The sequence below is a fragment of the Gadus morhua genome, chromosome 14 (assembly GCF_902167405.1).
Source record: "Gadus morhua chromosome 14, gadMor3.0, whole genome shotgun sequence".
In the NCBI taxonomy this organism is placed as follows: domain Eukaryota; kingdom Metazoa; phylum Chordata; class Actinopteri; order Gadiformes; family Gadidae; genus Gadus; species Gadus morhua.
Genome location: NC_044061.1, coordinates 25,283,082 through 25,299,381, shown reverse-complemented (window position 1 = coordinate 25,299,381; position 16,300 = coordinate 25,283,082). Strand labels below are relative to the sequence as shown.

The 16,300-nt window shown below is 43.3% G+C and overlaps 1 protein-coding gene across 1 annotated transcript in view; it reads left to right on the top strand.

Annotated features, from left to right (window-relative positions):
• The window catches only part of tox3 (TOX high mobility group box family member 3), a 39,090-nt gene that overhangs the window by 1,572 nt on the left and 21,218 nt on the right, over positions 1–16,300 (top strand). The window lies entirely within an intron of this gene.

The following is a 16,300-nucleotide window of genomic DNA, read 5'->3' as shown; positions in this document are numbered from 1 at the left end:
TAAACAGTCGACATATATTTGAACCGAGAGTGATGCAAAAGTTAATCAACAAGCAGTAGTGACCCCACCCCTTCCAATCCCCTAAGACACCCCCCCACGCACACACACAAATACACACACACACACACACACACACACACACACACACACACACACACACACACACACACACACACACACACACACACACACACACACACACAATTGTGTTCCTTCTCTTTCCCCTGCTCTCTAACAGTGAGTTTCTCAGCTCATCGGGCTGTTTCATCACCTCTTGTCGTGTGTGGATACCTATTCTCCATATGTGCCCAGTTTCATCATGTCTTCATCAGCTCACACGGAGATCCAAACAGCATCGCTTTCCAGCGCTGTAAGAATTTAATCACAATCTAATAGCGGGCCAGATCATCGCTCCAAGCACACCGCGCTCCACGTGTGCCTGTGATTGGCTGACATGCTACTGCTGTTGCATGAGAGAAACACTGGTGAGGCTGGAGCGGGGAGGTGGGTGCTGGTGGTGCTGGTGGTGCTGTAGTGTGATGTAGTCGAGGAGAAGCCAGTGGCTCTCCTAATATGCATGTTGCCACTCACAACATGTTACCGCTGCTTCTTCATAATGTGGATTATTCCAGGGCTTTTGTAGGATATCAACATGGCATGGGCCACCACACCCTCTAGGACATCTCTCACACTGAGGATGTGATCCAGAGAGGTGAAGCAGCACTCCTCTTATCATCCATTCGATTATTGATATTCCGGAAGTAATTACAAGAGTCACTAGCTTATGCAGTTCTGCCAAAGCTGTATCCAGCACAGATCGGTCCAGGAAATTACAAACAGTATTTTCAATGACAGCGTGCAAGGAGACAGGCCTTTTAAACATCCCCGATTCTCCCAACGTTTACCGGAGTGTTCACATGAGTGGCACAAAGCTAATTAGGTACTATGGTTACAACTAATGAAGCTGCCAGTTTTGGACACTAACATGAAGGAACAAGGACGGCACAGGAGAGAATCGTGTCATCAGAGTGTATTATGCTTAGGAGGAATGGATGGAGCTTGCAGTAGCTATAATAGAGTTCATCCTGCCCATATGCAAACCAAGGGTTTTGCAGGGCGTCTCTCATTTCCCTGGGGCTTTCGCTCTTGTCTTTTTGTTGTGATACATTTAATTTAGTTTGCACTGCGCAGGTAACAGAGCTATCGAAAGTAGCGCTTGGAAACAAAAGGCACTATAGTTTTAGATGAAGTCCCCGGTTTTAGATTTATAGGCCAGACGTCTGGAAAATTAAACTGTCAATGTATCACTGTCAAGGCAGCAAGCTGTTGATATGAGCTGTTAGAAACTATTTTCAGGTGTATCATTGAGCTGGGGGAGTCAGTTCTTGTCTAATCATGAGGTGGTTTTGAAACTGAAATATTAAACATGTTTGATCATTTATATTCAAGATTAGAAATAGCTTGGGGCAATAGTTTTAACGTCTCAGCACACTTGGACCAATTGCTGATGAATTGAGGGAGATCAGACGGAATTAGTGGATTGGAAAAGACAGGTAGACAGAAAGGCTACCTCATGAAACTAAGGCCTAAAAAAAAAAAAAGTTTGGTTCCTGTTGGTTGTCAGTTGAGGTCATGGGTAGGTAGGGAATTTATTTTATTTTTTTATTTTATTTTTTCTAGCGGCAGCGAATGATAGGTAGGTTGTTTTCATTTAAAAACGAGAAAATTCGCTCATCCTTGTACAGAATGAAGAGGTGCTGTACCAAAACGTAATTATAGAGGTGCTGTACCAAATCATAATTACATAAAAAAAATTTTTTTTTTTTTTTTTTTATATAAAACTCATAAAATAATTTGGGTCGCACATAAATTGACAGGGTCGGTCGGAAACCGGAACCAAACAAATTTTTTTTTTAGGCCTAAGAACAACACCGTCCCCAACATCGTAACGCTCTTTGGTGGTGTCCATCTTTTTGGGATGTTTTGTTGATCTCAATCTGAGAGGCAATCTGAGGATCATCGAGTCTGTCATCCTCATGTGTTTTTACAAGTTCCCACGGCCTTCCACAAGTTTATATCACTGTTCCTAACACTTCCACAAAGCTTTATGTTTGCAGTGCTCCGGGACTTTCTGTCATGCTTGTGGAAACCAATTAGAAAGAAGGCAAACGGAATAAGTGGCAAAAATATACTTTTGTATGTGCATTCAAATACGACATTGTCGTGTGTATAGTATTGTCATTCAACAATACAGCATATAACCTTTAATAGGTGTTGTTGATTATGGGATTTATCCACATGTGGAAAGAAGTAAGAACAAGTATATTATATATGAGGTTAACTCAATGCCTCATCTAGCAAGATATTACCCTCTTGAAAAAGATTGCTTTTATAAATGATTATGAAAGCCTGTGGGCCAGAGACTCTGATTTCTCCACGAATGGACACAGATAAAGTTCCCCTTGAGGATGTATTAAACATCTACTTTAGATTTTATTAGCCACTCATCTGTGATGAGGAAGACTAAGTGTGTTGTAAAAGCGATGATCAGGTAGGGGGCGGCTCCACCGTCTCAGCTGGCACAATGATTAAGCCACAGCTATCACAGGGCTGTGTGAGAACACCAAGACGTGCAGAGCTGAGTCTAAAGTAACCAAACAACACATCAAACATGGACCTGGCTGTTTATCATGCCCCAATTGCACCGTGGAGGAGCACTAAACGAGTCATTAAGGAACCAGAAGAAAACGAGAGAAAGGATACTTGGTATGTTGCATCACTGCTACATATTCCTGAATCGTTTGCGCCTTCTGGTTGACTGTGCTGCCCCCCCCCCCCCTTGGGCTCTGTCTCCCGGTGTCTTCGGTCGGTCGGTACTGACGGGGTTAAGACGCGAGTGGAGGGCTGTGCGCGTCTCTCCAGTGTACACAGCTGGTGCCATTTCATCACACGCAATCTAAACATATCCAAACACTACTTTAAATGGTGGAGGGCTGGGCTGGCTGGGGGTGGGGGGGTGTTAACCTAACAGGTTGTCTGCTTAGTCTGCCCCCCCCCCTTCACCCTACCCCTCCCCGTTCCAGGAAGTGAACAGCCAATGAGCTTCTCAGAATCTCCCCCAATGTCACGGACATTGCTTGGTTGATTTAGTAAGACACCTATTTCCCTTTGAGATCACAGTGTTATTTTAAGACCGCCCAATCCAAGATGCTATCCCAGTGTGTTGTTCGATGACATGCAAACCCGGACGCAGATCTTGACGTGCGTGTTGATTGTGCTCATTCAATCAAAAATCAACACCAAACTGGACATTTGCATTGTACCCTCGATGTCATTTTGGTTACCAATTGTTGTTGTAAGCTTCACACCCAAGCAATTGACCTAACCTAATGTTGGATGGATATTGGAAAGTTTACTATGTTTACGGAAACCGCTCTTACTCTCATGACGATTGCTTCTGTCAAATTTAACCAACCAAGGTTTGAGATGCCCTGGTTGGCCCCAGATTACCATGCTAGCCACCACAGATCAATGCGCGCATGCATATAGTCCAAACATTCTCACACATGGCACACACATCCATGTACACAAACACCCACTCCAAATGAACAAATGAAGCCATACTAAATTTGTTCCACTTCTGCTGTTGCTGTATTTTAAAGAGGTTCCAGTGGCTATAGGCTCCGAATCTATACGGAGCCAAGAAGTCTGACTTATACGAACATCTGGTAAAACGTGGATGCTATAGTATGTTCCATATCACTTTAAACACTCTGCGGTCGCTATGTAAAAAACATAACTACGATAAAGGTTTTTTCTTTTTTTTCTTTCCTGTGTGCTTCTGTTGGTTTAAAGAAAGTCATTAAATACAAGACTGGGCTTCCAGTCCAGCAAACGCACACTGAAGTTTTGCAGTATTGCAGGTTGCAACAAGAACGGTTATGTCATCACAACTCAAATGCCCCATTGAAATATTCCATGCGCTGCTTTATTGGTCATAATGTGTGCTTTTGCAACTATAAACAGAATGCATATATGATGTATGTCACTGCAGCAATGGTTATGTCAGCATTTCTGATCCTTAGACTTAATGATAGAGTAAAGGTTTGTATATACATGATAGACATAGGATATAACACAACCCAGTGTGTTCTGTCTACTAAAATAAACAGAGCTTCTAACCTTTAAAAGGACAGTTTTATGTTTCGACAGTTCAAACCAAAATCCCTCCATCCTTAATTATTATCCTCATGACGTAATGGTTTCAAGATTCATTCAGGACCAGAGATCTTGTTCTGAATATTTAGCAGTTTAATCAACCTTATCCTCACCTTAACCTAACATTATCTAGTGCCTTTTGTTCTTAAATGTCATATGCTGTTCATTTTAAATTAATCCAACAACCTTTCCCCCATCATCTGATTAATAATAAAAGATTATGTAGATGTACATTTGAATTACCTTTTGTCATTTATTAGATACTTCTTGAGTCATTTGTGGGGATACATATTCAGTATAGCCCAAATGGGAAATAAAGTGAAATCTCATACAAGGGACTTTTTCCTGGAAATATGCTTATTAAACAGTTCTTAGAAGCATATGCCTCAATATATACAACCCACATTATTATTTTTTCCCCCATCGTGAACGATACGAATCAGATTGTATTTTGCTGGATCTCATACAGCATTAGCCTCGTTGACTCATAAAATGGAAAAAATGAATTGAAAATGATTGGTCAATATTTCCTGGTTTGTTCCTTCAATAATCATTGCCTGCCTTAATGTGTTCAGCTATTATGTTACAGTGGTTATTAGAAAAGCATGTATTCTATGATAAGAAATGTATTCTTGTATGTAACTCAACGGACCATTGTTGGCCACACAAGGATAAATTACTTTTGAAAGCACACAACAATATTTTCTTTTTCAGATGAAAATACTTTCCTGGCTAGGCCCTCAACTGCTTTAATAATCATATATCGACAAATTCCCTAAGCTTGATTGTATTTATACAAGTAATTATGTGCTCTGTGTAAGGTGCAGGAATACAAATCTCTCTTTCCTCCTTGTAGCGTCCGATAACCAAAAGGTAATAGTCGTTGATCTGATCAGCGCCATCACACCGTCCAACCGGGCCGTGTGGCTCCCTGTCAAACTTTAAGGGTTGACAATGGCGGCAGGTGTGCAAATATCACTCAGACTGGTTAAACAAGCCTAGACAATGGGGGCCAAACGCATGTTCACACGCACCCCTACACACCCCAAACACACACACACACACACACTATTATCTCTGAATACTGAACTGGATAGTGTATTAAAATATGTTGCTAACTACAATCTGTAGTTTGCAAGAACGCAGTATTAATTAACTTATATTCATGGTTCACGTATAATGATACGGAAAATTGCAAAAAAGACAGTTTCTTCTTTTACATCTCTCAAGTCTTCTCCTTACATTCAGAAAACGACATTGTTGTTCAGTTCCATACATCTTCTGTTGAACAGCTCATCAACACTGTAGACACTAGACAGGGGCCTTGAGTGGGTGTCTGACTGACGCTATCTGCTTTGTAGCGCCGAACTGAATGCTGAGAGGACTCTGAATGCCGCGAAGCCCATCATATCAGCTAGTCATAGACGCATTGGGGTTTTCTTTCTGTCAGAAGTGAAACCTTTAGATACCTTTTGTTGTTCCTGCATCAGTCTGAACAAAACGCGTGTTATTGCTGCAAAACGCAATCCTTTGGAGCTTTTTTCCCGGCCAGCGCGCCGATGAAAGCTTTAAGTAACATTGCTCTTGATAACTGTTTCCTCTCGGTTGTTTTTGTTGTCCCTGTGCTTTGCCCAGAAAATCTACCAATTAACAAAAGCCGATGTTTAAACATAATTGGCCGTTATAAAGTGGAAGTGGAATACTCAAATGTATTCATGGTCTAGATAGAAGAAGCTTTCTCAGAGGAGATGGGGAAGGTCAGTGTGTGCCCGCTCTGCTAGGAAAATAAATATGAAAACAGGTTTATGCAGATGTTGAGTGGAGTCACGTGGAACAAGAGAGCACTGCGGACAGGGCTGACTGTGGGCCCATTCCTGCGCTCTTATTGACAGTCCTTCCCCTCACAGCACCGCTTAAATAAAGATCCAGCAGCACACAGCTCCCTGCCCCTTTATTTCCTCCTGCTGATAAAAGCAAAGCTGAGCGACTACATGGTATCAGAAGCATTGGAGGCAGTTGATTAAAGTGTTAGCTCAGAGTTAGCCAAGGTTAACCGTCCATAATGAAACACTTGGAAAATAATGATACGCTGCATGGGTTTATGAAAGCTCGTGGCTGCTCCGCTCAGCGGCGCTGACCTTCAGCAGTTCCACAAGTTAATCGCGGCGAGTCCACAGTTCCCCCCATCGCTCGGAGACTCCCACTGCACGCCGGTGCACATCCGTCACAAGGAGCCCCACGCCAGGCCTCCCCGTGGCTGGGAACAGGGCTCGGGATGGAGAGATGGCGATTGATCTGCAGCTTGAGATCCCTTTCTGGTTTCAAATGAGGTGGAGGCAGAAGATGTGTCGTCAATTTTAAGTAAAGATGTAATATAATTGGAGAGTGGTGTACGTTTCCACTCAAACAAAGAAACGCGTAGAACGATTGTTTTAAAAAAGTGAGGACACAACCGCAAAATAATTGACACTATACCTTGAGAATGTGATTATGGCTCTTTAAGGATGACATACCTAAATGTGAATACCTTGATTAATACCTTTTATTGATACTTCTCATGAGCATATACCACTGTAATAAGCAGCACAAACATGAATATTATTTTGCCTTTCTAACCCCTGGATAATGCTCACACTTGACAGATTAAATGTATCAAATATACCATGTGCTTATTAATCTTCTTGTTGTGTAAAACATGTATTGCATTGAAATGATATCCCAAGAAGAGCGTTTATTGCATCACATGGGGGGATTGTGAAAGCCATAGGGCCTTTTTGCTACATGACCCAATCTTCAGTAACGCTGCTTTCTTCTGGAAGGCAGATTGTGGATAGTTAATTTGTACTCCATGTTTTTTGTGTCGGACCATTTCTATCTCATCGCAGTTCATCATTCCTTGGAATTTGTCACTTTGACTTTCGAAACTTAGGCTGATGGGTGATAATCCACAGGCACTCGGCCTCTACCTCTGATACGATTTACATTTTAACATCTCAAAGAGTTCGGAGGTTTAGAACATGAGCCTAAACCATCTAAGAGTTGTAGAACCAGAAACTCTTGACGCTGATAAACTCCTATCAGTTTGCTACTGTTGCTGTTGTTTGTGTGTTAGTGCAAGCCACACACAACATGAACATTGCTTCTAACTAAAGGGAGGTCAGAGAGGCCCGTGTCAAGGCTTAATCAGGTGCATCTACTCTTTAATTAGTGTGGTGGATTCTGTCGGCCACTAATTAAAAGTCCGGGGAAGCTTGTACACCTGTCTCCCTTCACCACCGCTATGCAATCGACATATGTGTTGAATTTGCATGTGAGAGAGCTGCAACAGATTTCAATAGGCTTATTTACCGATTTGAGCCGGCTGTTTTTCCAGGATTGCATTTCAGACATGTTTGACTAGGAACATAATGCACCCAATTACCAATTGCATTTTTATCAAAAAACAGGAACTGTTTCCCTGTCAGCAGATTCATCACCAGGGCGTCCTAATAGTTGAGTTGAGTGTCAAGCAGAAACAACAAAGTAGTGCATAAATCAATGGGACTTTCTTTGCCAAGGTTCTCCCGATCCCATGGGAGGCCCATGGTGCTTAATTAAAATCCAGAAGGATCATGTTTTAAGTGTAGGTGAGCTAGCGGTGAAAAACAATGACAAATCATCCCCCCAGAGCCCCGGTCGAGTGTTTTGGAAAAATAACAGCTTTATGTTTGTTTTTCTGCCCTTTTTTTGTTGTGTCGTCCATAATGAATGAGATTTAAAGTGTAAATAAGTCTTTGTGTTTTGTGTCACAATGTCCCTGTTTGCCTTGAGCACTTTTCTTGGCAGCAGTATAATGTCAGCATAATAGCAGACCGGTATGGATGTCATAATTACCCTTATGGGATTAGCATGGAAGATATTTTTTTATTGGCCATTATCTGATGGCTTTTTATCGTTTTCCTTCATGGGGATTCATGCTATGTATTTCACAAGGACATAATGTTCAGAAGGATTACGTTTCGGTGGACATATATCGCCCGCCTTGACACATACAAACATATAGCATGTAACCTCTGTTCTTGTTTGTTTTAAATATTAATACACAATGTAACAGAATGTAAACAATCCTTGGTAAATGTCCACACTAATCATACCAAAGACCAACTGAGCTACTGTGTTTAATAAGGTTATACGGATGTAAACATTTCTGTTAACAATAACAGCAATAACTGAGATCTTTTTAGTTGCAGAAGGTGCAGCGCAGTAGCATTAGGAAGACTTGTGCGTTCTATCAGGGCACCTGACAGTGCCTCTCGCCCCTATAGATTATTGGTCCCTTCCCCTGACACAAGCCTCCCCTCTCTGCAGTCAAAACAGAAAAATCCCATCAGCCCCAGATGAGCCCCATCAGCAGTTCACAGGCCCGGTTGTCGCAGAAGTAACTATTAATGTTCCTTGTTCTTCTAAAACCCTTCAGTCCAGCGCATAAGCACTGCAAGCTTTTAACAGAACTAAATGGTACAGCTGATGAATGCCCAGAGAATTCTAGAAGCCTCAGCGGTGATGTACCTGGAATGGACAAATGAAACATAACATCGACTGCCAATTTTCCTCTTTAGTTGATGACTGGGAGCAGCTGCCTCGTGTTCAGTATGATGTAATGGTCACCTTTCAGCTCTTAATATCGGCAGTCCTGTCCGACACCAAATAGTTCAACTGACGGTGTGTTTCGCTCTCATCTTAATCACCTCATTGATCTTTATGCAAATAACGTTCAGCAAAACACAAGGACATTGATTACCACTGGCTATTAAAACTGTTCAATCAGTTGTTGGTAAAAGTAAATTGTCCGAGGGCCAAGGAACACAAATGAAAAGTAAGGATTAATAAATAAGGATATTAATTTTGCCTTCATAAACAGAGGCCATCATATAATGCCATTACCGCCCAATGCATCGCAATATAAGGCAATGAACTCAGGATACTTCAACAATCAGTACAACGAACAAATAACCACAAAAATACACATACGTTTGGAAGAAGTAACCTTCTTAGATGCAGAATGTTAATATTGTACTATTGTGTTAGAGGGCGCAATGGCAACCGTGGGGCCAATTGTGTTTCCTTATCTTGTGAGTTTCTGGATCTGACAACTTTGCACTGACCAGGCCAAACAGGCAAATAATTCCTTCCCGGCTGCAGAGAGGGGGTAGTGTGGAAAAGCGTGCTATTAAATATGATATGGATTAGCATTTTTAAAGGGAATGACAGGCAGAGCATGAACTGGCCTATATAGTGCGATTTTTTTTGCAAGCATCATAATTTTGATGTGCACTGGCACAGCTACAAAAATAAGTGTGTATTAAAAATAGAATGTGTGTGTGTGGTTATCAGCAGAAAACCTTCTCCCAAGTGAAATCCGCTCAATTACAGGCCTCTGAAGTGATATCCCCGAGCCTGCCTCCCAATGGCCAATCAGTCACGTTAAATCATGATGGGGAATATTTCAGATGCGGCAGATTTGGATACAGACATGCTATTGTTGCCATCTATGTTTCGGTGTAGCTTTGATAACATAATGCAGCGTGATTTAAAACGGGCATGAAATGATATTTCATGGTTTTTTATAAGGTATAGAAAAGGCTAACAGTGAAAAACAGTGTTGGAACACAGGCTAATTGGGTCAATGTGTTTAGGGGAGATGAATAGAGAGATCAACTCCACCAATGTGGCCACCGTTTCTCCTATCCTGCAGGTAAATTAGCAAAAGACAGGTTGACAGTGGGAATTACTTCATCTCATCTCAGTTTTAAAGCTGAATGTCATAGAGGAATAGCGACCCCTATCTGAATCAGACTTTACGATTGATAATTATTTGCAGAATAATGATTTGATTCAGCAGATTTTCTACAGCTGTTTATTTCTCTTTTGGTAATATGCTCTCTAACAAGTCTTTCCTCAACAGCGTCTTAAACGTAACGAGATGCAGTGTGTTGTTTCTTCGCCCCCAGAGTAAAACAAGACCTAGATTCTGAATTATGTTTATTTAGGTACGCTCCCAAGACATTGACTCTTATACACACATTAATAATCCCCTATTAATTAAACCTCTTGCATATCAACGTCAATCATATACACAGATTATAATGAGATTCATTAAATGGATTTTATGCACCTTGAATCTCTTACCGAAGGGTCAACACCAAGTTACAGTATAACTTCAGTGGCTCAACGTTAACATTTATCTCCTACCTGCCTGCAAACACCAACAGCTTTTGTTTGTCTGTACAGCGGTGGAAACGTGTGTGCCTTTGGCATGTTATTTCTGGAATGAGGTTGCTGGAGTTCCACAAAGACAAATGACAAGTAATGGAGGGGGGTGGTGGAGTGGGGGGGCTTTGCTTGTGTTCCAGTTTAAGGCATTAGAGGTGAAACTTCCCCTCAAGGTATTAGCAGGGGTCAAGGCCCAAAACACCCCCAAATACGTCAGCAAAGTTTTGCTTTGCTTTGTTTTCAACTGCGTGCTCTGTGGTGTCTTAACGCTTAAGTTACGATGCAATTAAATGAGAGGGGTCTACGTTTCCACGCAAACAAAATAACTAGTATAACGACTGTTTTAAAATAGTAAAAACAGAACCGCAAACTAAATGACTCTATGCCTTGAGAATGTGATTAAGGCGTAATTAAGTCTAACGTGTTTTCGAATTCCTTAAATAATACCTTTTATTTATGCTTATACCACACTAATAAGCAGCACACTTGGGTCTTCCAACCCCCTGGATAACTCTCATAATGTTCCTGGATTTGGGAACCTTCCTGGATCAGCGTCAGACACAAACAAACATGATTTTGGTTGCATGCTCTTTACCTATTTCCAATGTTTCAGTAGTCAAGCCTATTGAAACAAAGAAGCACTTAGAACCACGCCATGACTCAGTAGCCCCGACAGCCTGTCACTTACCGAGCCTTTGAACTGCGTCCTGGAGCTGCGCGCTGACGAATGGAACTGTTCTTTCTTCCTCTCCTGTTATGACTAAGCAGATCTGTAGCATGTCTTTGCTTTTGTGCAAAGTCCCTTTTTCGCTAATGTCACCGCGATGATAGGGATTACAAAGCGGATAGCAAACGAAAAGCTGTAGTGTTTGTAATTATTAGGCTTGTGATTTTTAATCACGCCATGCGCTTGAAGTAGGGGAAATGTTAAAATGACATTTAGAGAGTTTAACCACTGTTATAACATGAGTGAAACACTTAGCTTTAGTGGCTCGGGGTCACAGAAATAAAAAAACACACGGCCAGAACGACCCACAGCGTTTCCAAAGGAGTGGCCATCAGCATGGCTAATGGTGGCCTGGTGGGCTGTCAATCACCCAGACGAACAGACAATAGCGGGACGGAGCGAGGACGCTTGAAACTGCTAATTGCTTTTCCAAAGATACTGCTCACCGTGATTGGTGCACACACACAGGCGTCTTTCCCAGCTGCCGCTATATTTTGGAACCCAGAAGTAATGCAGCAGCAGAAGCAGCTTCGAATCGGCAGTGTGATGCACATGCTCTCTCGACGCGTGGGTATGGGTGCAACACCCGGGCGTAATGAGCATACCTACGTTATCTCAAAAACTTCCGGAAGAGGGGCGGGTTAGGATAAGGAAGGCACGTGCGGGAATCACACCCAGGCAGGAACATGCCAGGCCCTGCCTGTGCTTCTCATATCTCATCTCGTTCGCCCCGTCCCCCCCGTTGTGCCATACAGTACAGCTCCCCCCGTACCTGGGGAACGTCAGAGTTGAGCAAGGCACTTTCTGGAGACCGGCCCCCAGAGTGCTCGCAGCCAGGCCCGTGTCAGGCCAGCGCCAAGCAACACAGTCACAAATTGGAATGTGGTCCGATTCTGGGAAGACAGCCAGGATTTAAATTAGACAATAACCTCTGCTCTGTATACTGCGTTCTTTCACTCTCCCACTGCAGTCCGAGTCATTTGTTTAATACAGTCAGCGCCCCGGTGAAAAATACTCTGATATTTGAGTCAATGCTCAGTAGTTTTGCATTTTTTTTTACATTTATTTACATAGATTGAACGGCTGGACAGTTTGTTCTCGTCTCCTCGGCTGTATATGAGAACTCCAAACGATATGGGAGCGCTGGAGATCCGACACACTCTGTAAGACCCGCGAATCAAAACATGTAGGACACGACAAGCAGTGAGCTAATGTAAAGTCAAAGCGAGGCCACAGACCACAGGCCTTAGTAACAGCCTTGCGGTGACCTGAAGCTTCCTAATTGGATAATATCGTTTTGTGGTGTGTTCTTGTCCAGAAGTTTGACTACATTGATGTCCATCTCGGATTTAAATCGAAATCCATGATTTCTTTTTAGTTTTTTGCGTGCATTCTGAGGCTGTAGCAACACAAACACATTCTGTTCCACCACATTACATCTTAAATGGAAAATATGGTTCATGTTTGATTATGAAATGCCAACTTAACCATCGTTTGGTTGAATGAAAATAAACACATTAAATAAACCCTTTTCCTTTTACTTACATGTGTAATGTAACACAATTATTCTATCCTCGAGTCAAATGGAATCCTGTCTAAAAACCCTCGACTCTGCACATTCCCAAGCCAGTTATAATGACTGTATTAGCCAGTAATGGCACCTTGGGAATTCAGAAATGTGTCTGTGTTGCTAGAGCAATAAGAGAAGACTCCACTCTGAGCAGCTTTCAATGGCTTTATTTGGATCAGGGTCCCAGAGCTCATAGCCATCCGACAAAAAGAAATAGCACACCACCGCCATTGCCCTTGCCGAGAAAAAAACAAATTAATTTCTACCCGCCCATAAAAAAAATTCCTTCCTTTCGTACGCCATTTTACCATGCGTCTCAAATAGCAGTGCCCTTAAAGCCACAGCAGCCTTCGATTGTGTACTATAGCATGAGGACTTGTAAGTGGAGGAAAGTGAGTGTGGCTAACACCGCAGCTCAGATAGCATCTTCATGTGAAATGACTTCAAAGCCTGTGAGAGTGAGCAGCCTTTAGACCTGGCTGTAAGGCAGAGCCCCGGACAAGCCCGTCCAGCCAGCCAACGACTACGCACTCGCTTTCTGAGGAGTCTTCTGTGCCACGGTGGACATTGGGAGAAAGCTGCACCACCATGTTTTCTGAGACCTTTCTGCTTTTTGCTAAACCCTTTGTGGCTCCGGGCCAATGGCTTTGCACCCCAGCAGATCAAAGATGGAGCCCCATTTAGCTTGTGTGCTTTCTTTTAGGATTTGGTTTTAAGGGCTTTAAGCAGACGCACAGTTTGTGCGAGTGGGATGTTGAATGGTGACCTGCCTGATGTTGGAAGTAGTCGTTGTTGGGCCTTAAGTACTATTTTGACAAATGCCCAGGCCATCTTTGTTTTGGCAGCATCTCGCAGGCCTCTGGAGAGCGGGCCAAACCAAACATGTATCCTCAGCCTCATTGTGTTCATCGCTGGTGTAGCAGCAAGGTGGGGGAGGATGGGAACCGCATACGATGGAGAAGAGAAATATGCTATTCTGTGAAAACACATTACATCAGTCATCCGAAAATGTCCTTTAGTGACCCGTAGATAGATTAAGTAAGGATAAAGGATGTGTGAAAATAAAAACACTGTTTCTGTTTGACAATATCCTGAATGGAGAAGAGATTATGCATCATTTTGGCAACGGTCCCATGTCGGTGCTAAACGTGGACATGCCTCCGATGTAACTTTCTAAACACAGCGATTCAAACAGAAAAGGGTTTGACATATCTGTCATCAATTATATAACGAACGGGCTCCTCAAACACAATGCTGCACGGCGTGTTATGAAAAAACGTGCGCTCTTTCTATTTGTTTAGGGTTGTCATTCTGGCAAGCTGTGCATACTTACTTTCATGTCTACTCCGTGTAACGCAGGGAGCTGGGGCCCGAGTCTGGTTGAGCTCCAAGCTAAACCCCTTGTAATTCCACGCTCTCGCATTTCATAGAAAAGTAGTGATTATATTTTCCATAAGTTACAGGGGAACACATTAACTCTCAAGTCAATCTGCGCTTGAAGCCAAGGCACCTCGACCACGATACTGAGTCAGAGGCCTGCTCCCGTCCATTGCCCAGGAGCTGCAGCGGTGGAACCAGGAAACAGGTGGTTCTTTTACGGCCTCCTGGAGCTCCCAGCGACGGTCTAAACGGTCCCTCCAGGGGCCCCAAGCTTCATAAAGACCAACCGTGAAGACGCTAATCCAGGACGCAGCGGTCCCTACTGGGAACAGCAGGGTAAATCAGAGGACCATCATGGTATCTAGCTGAACACGACCGTCCACCTGCTTGAGACTAACCCTGGATCAGAGAGCTCCTGGTATCTGGGCCGGAGCCGTCGGCACGGACAAGACCCCTCCCACGTCGACAGGGATGGGTAGAAAGAGGAACACGGAGAGGATCCTCTAGGTGTTTCACCTAGAGGATTCATGCAGAGCATCCATGTGCTTTTAATGGACTTCAAAAAATGGTGCTAGACCAGGGGAGTGTATATATTTGGTGTTTTTTCTTTTCACCCAGACCCAAATTGATTCGGCCCGCTATCCAGAACGGGACGCGTGAGCGAACGGGCCTGAGCACTCCCCGCCATGGGGTTCGCTTTACAAATGGACTGCTGCTGCTGAACACGTAAGGCAGGAGTGTGTACTGGAGGAGGGTGAGGGGGTGGTGGTGGTGGAGGAGAGGGGGTATGTATCTAAATATGTCAGCTTGGCACTGCGTGTGCAGCGGCCCCGCTGGGCGTGAATGGGCCTTGTGATGGCGGAGAGGCAGCTGCAGAGTGTTTGCACTGCACTGGCTTGTAAATGGACGGGTGTTTGGCAGGACGGGCCTGGGCATTCAGGAGATAACTCGCCCAGAGTTATTTTTGTTGTTGTTGTTGTTGTTGTTTGGCTTGAGCAGTGTGCGACCGGATCCGACCACGATGGTTGGAACCATGATGAGGTTATGATGTTTTTTTCCCCTGGGTCTGGCTCTCTACCCTCATATACCCTGAGTAAATGAAAGGTTATAACCTGGCGAGGCCAGGCACCGAAAAAGGAAATTGCAACATATAAAAAAAAGAATACCAAGCAAATGACTCTGGGCTTCTCTAAATGGGCGGTTGGGTTTTAACGGAGATGTTTTTGCACGGTTTTTATAGAGAACCACTGGAGAACATATTAACACCAGCGTCATGTTCCAGGGAACAGAGGCTGGGCTGTGATTAACCGGCTCAAGCTCCACTGTAAAATCACTTGTCAGCAGTTGATATGTTTCTGGAAAAGCTTTCGCCGCTGATTGAATTAGTTTGGGGCTTTTCCACGGGGCGGAGGAATGCGTCCATGTTTCTTACCTGCTGAAAGATGGCTACAGGGGAACATCTCAAAGTCACAATATCCGTGTGGGATATTGTGACTTTGAGATGTTCCCCAGTAGCCGGGCTAGGATGTGCCGAAGCCCTTATTTTTGCCGATGGAATAAAACCAACGTTGGCTTGTGATTTTGTTTCATGTGTGCCATCTCTTTGATTCGCTCCAGTTTTAACCTTGGGGTGTTCTGCTACATTTATTCATGGGTCCATACTCTGAATCAAAGTGGGGTGAGTGTAGTGTGATAAATGCAGATGTAGGCAGTGCACACTCATCGGTTTGACTTGTATTTCCCTACACAGAGAAGTCCATTGCTCCAAGCTGGCTCATGCAGTGCGAGATTTTCACAATCTTAACAAAAAAGCAAAACTAGAAAACGTACTTAGGAGGTAAACGGTTAAAGCCAGTGCATTTGAATCGCCTTAGACATCTTTCATGTAACCATGTGTGGGTTATGATTGTCAAATCGTATTTTTCCTGAATATCTGTCTGGTTACCCCATCATATAGGGGTTGAGAGGGTGTCAGGTTGGTATATTGTGCTTGCCCCGAGGCTGAAAGCATTTTGTTTGCCATAATAGCTGCAAGACTGCTTATTTCCCAGCAGACGTATAGCTGAATATTCCAAGACTGAGGAGGGGGAGGACATTCAGTCAAGGGAAATAAAATAAACATTTATGTTTATAACATGTTTTTATGTATGTCT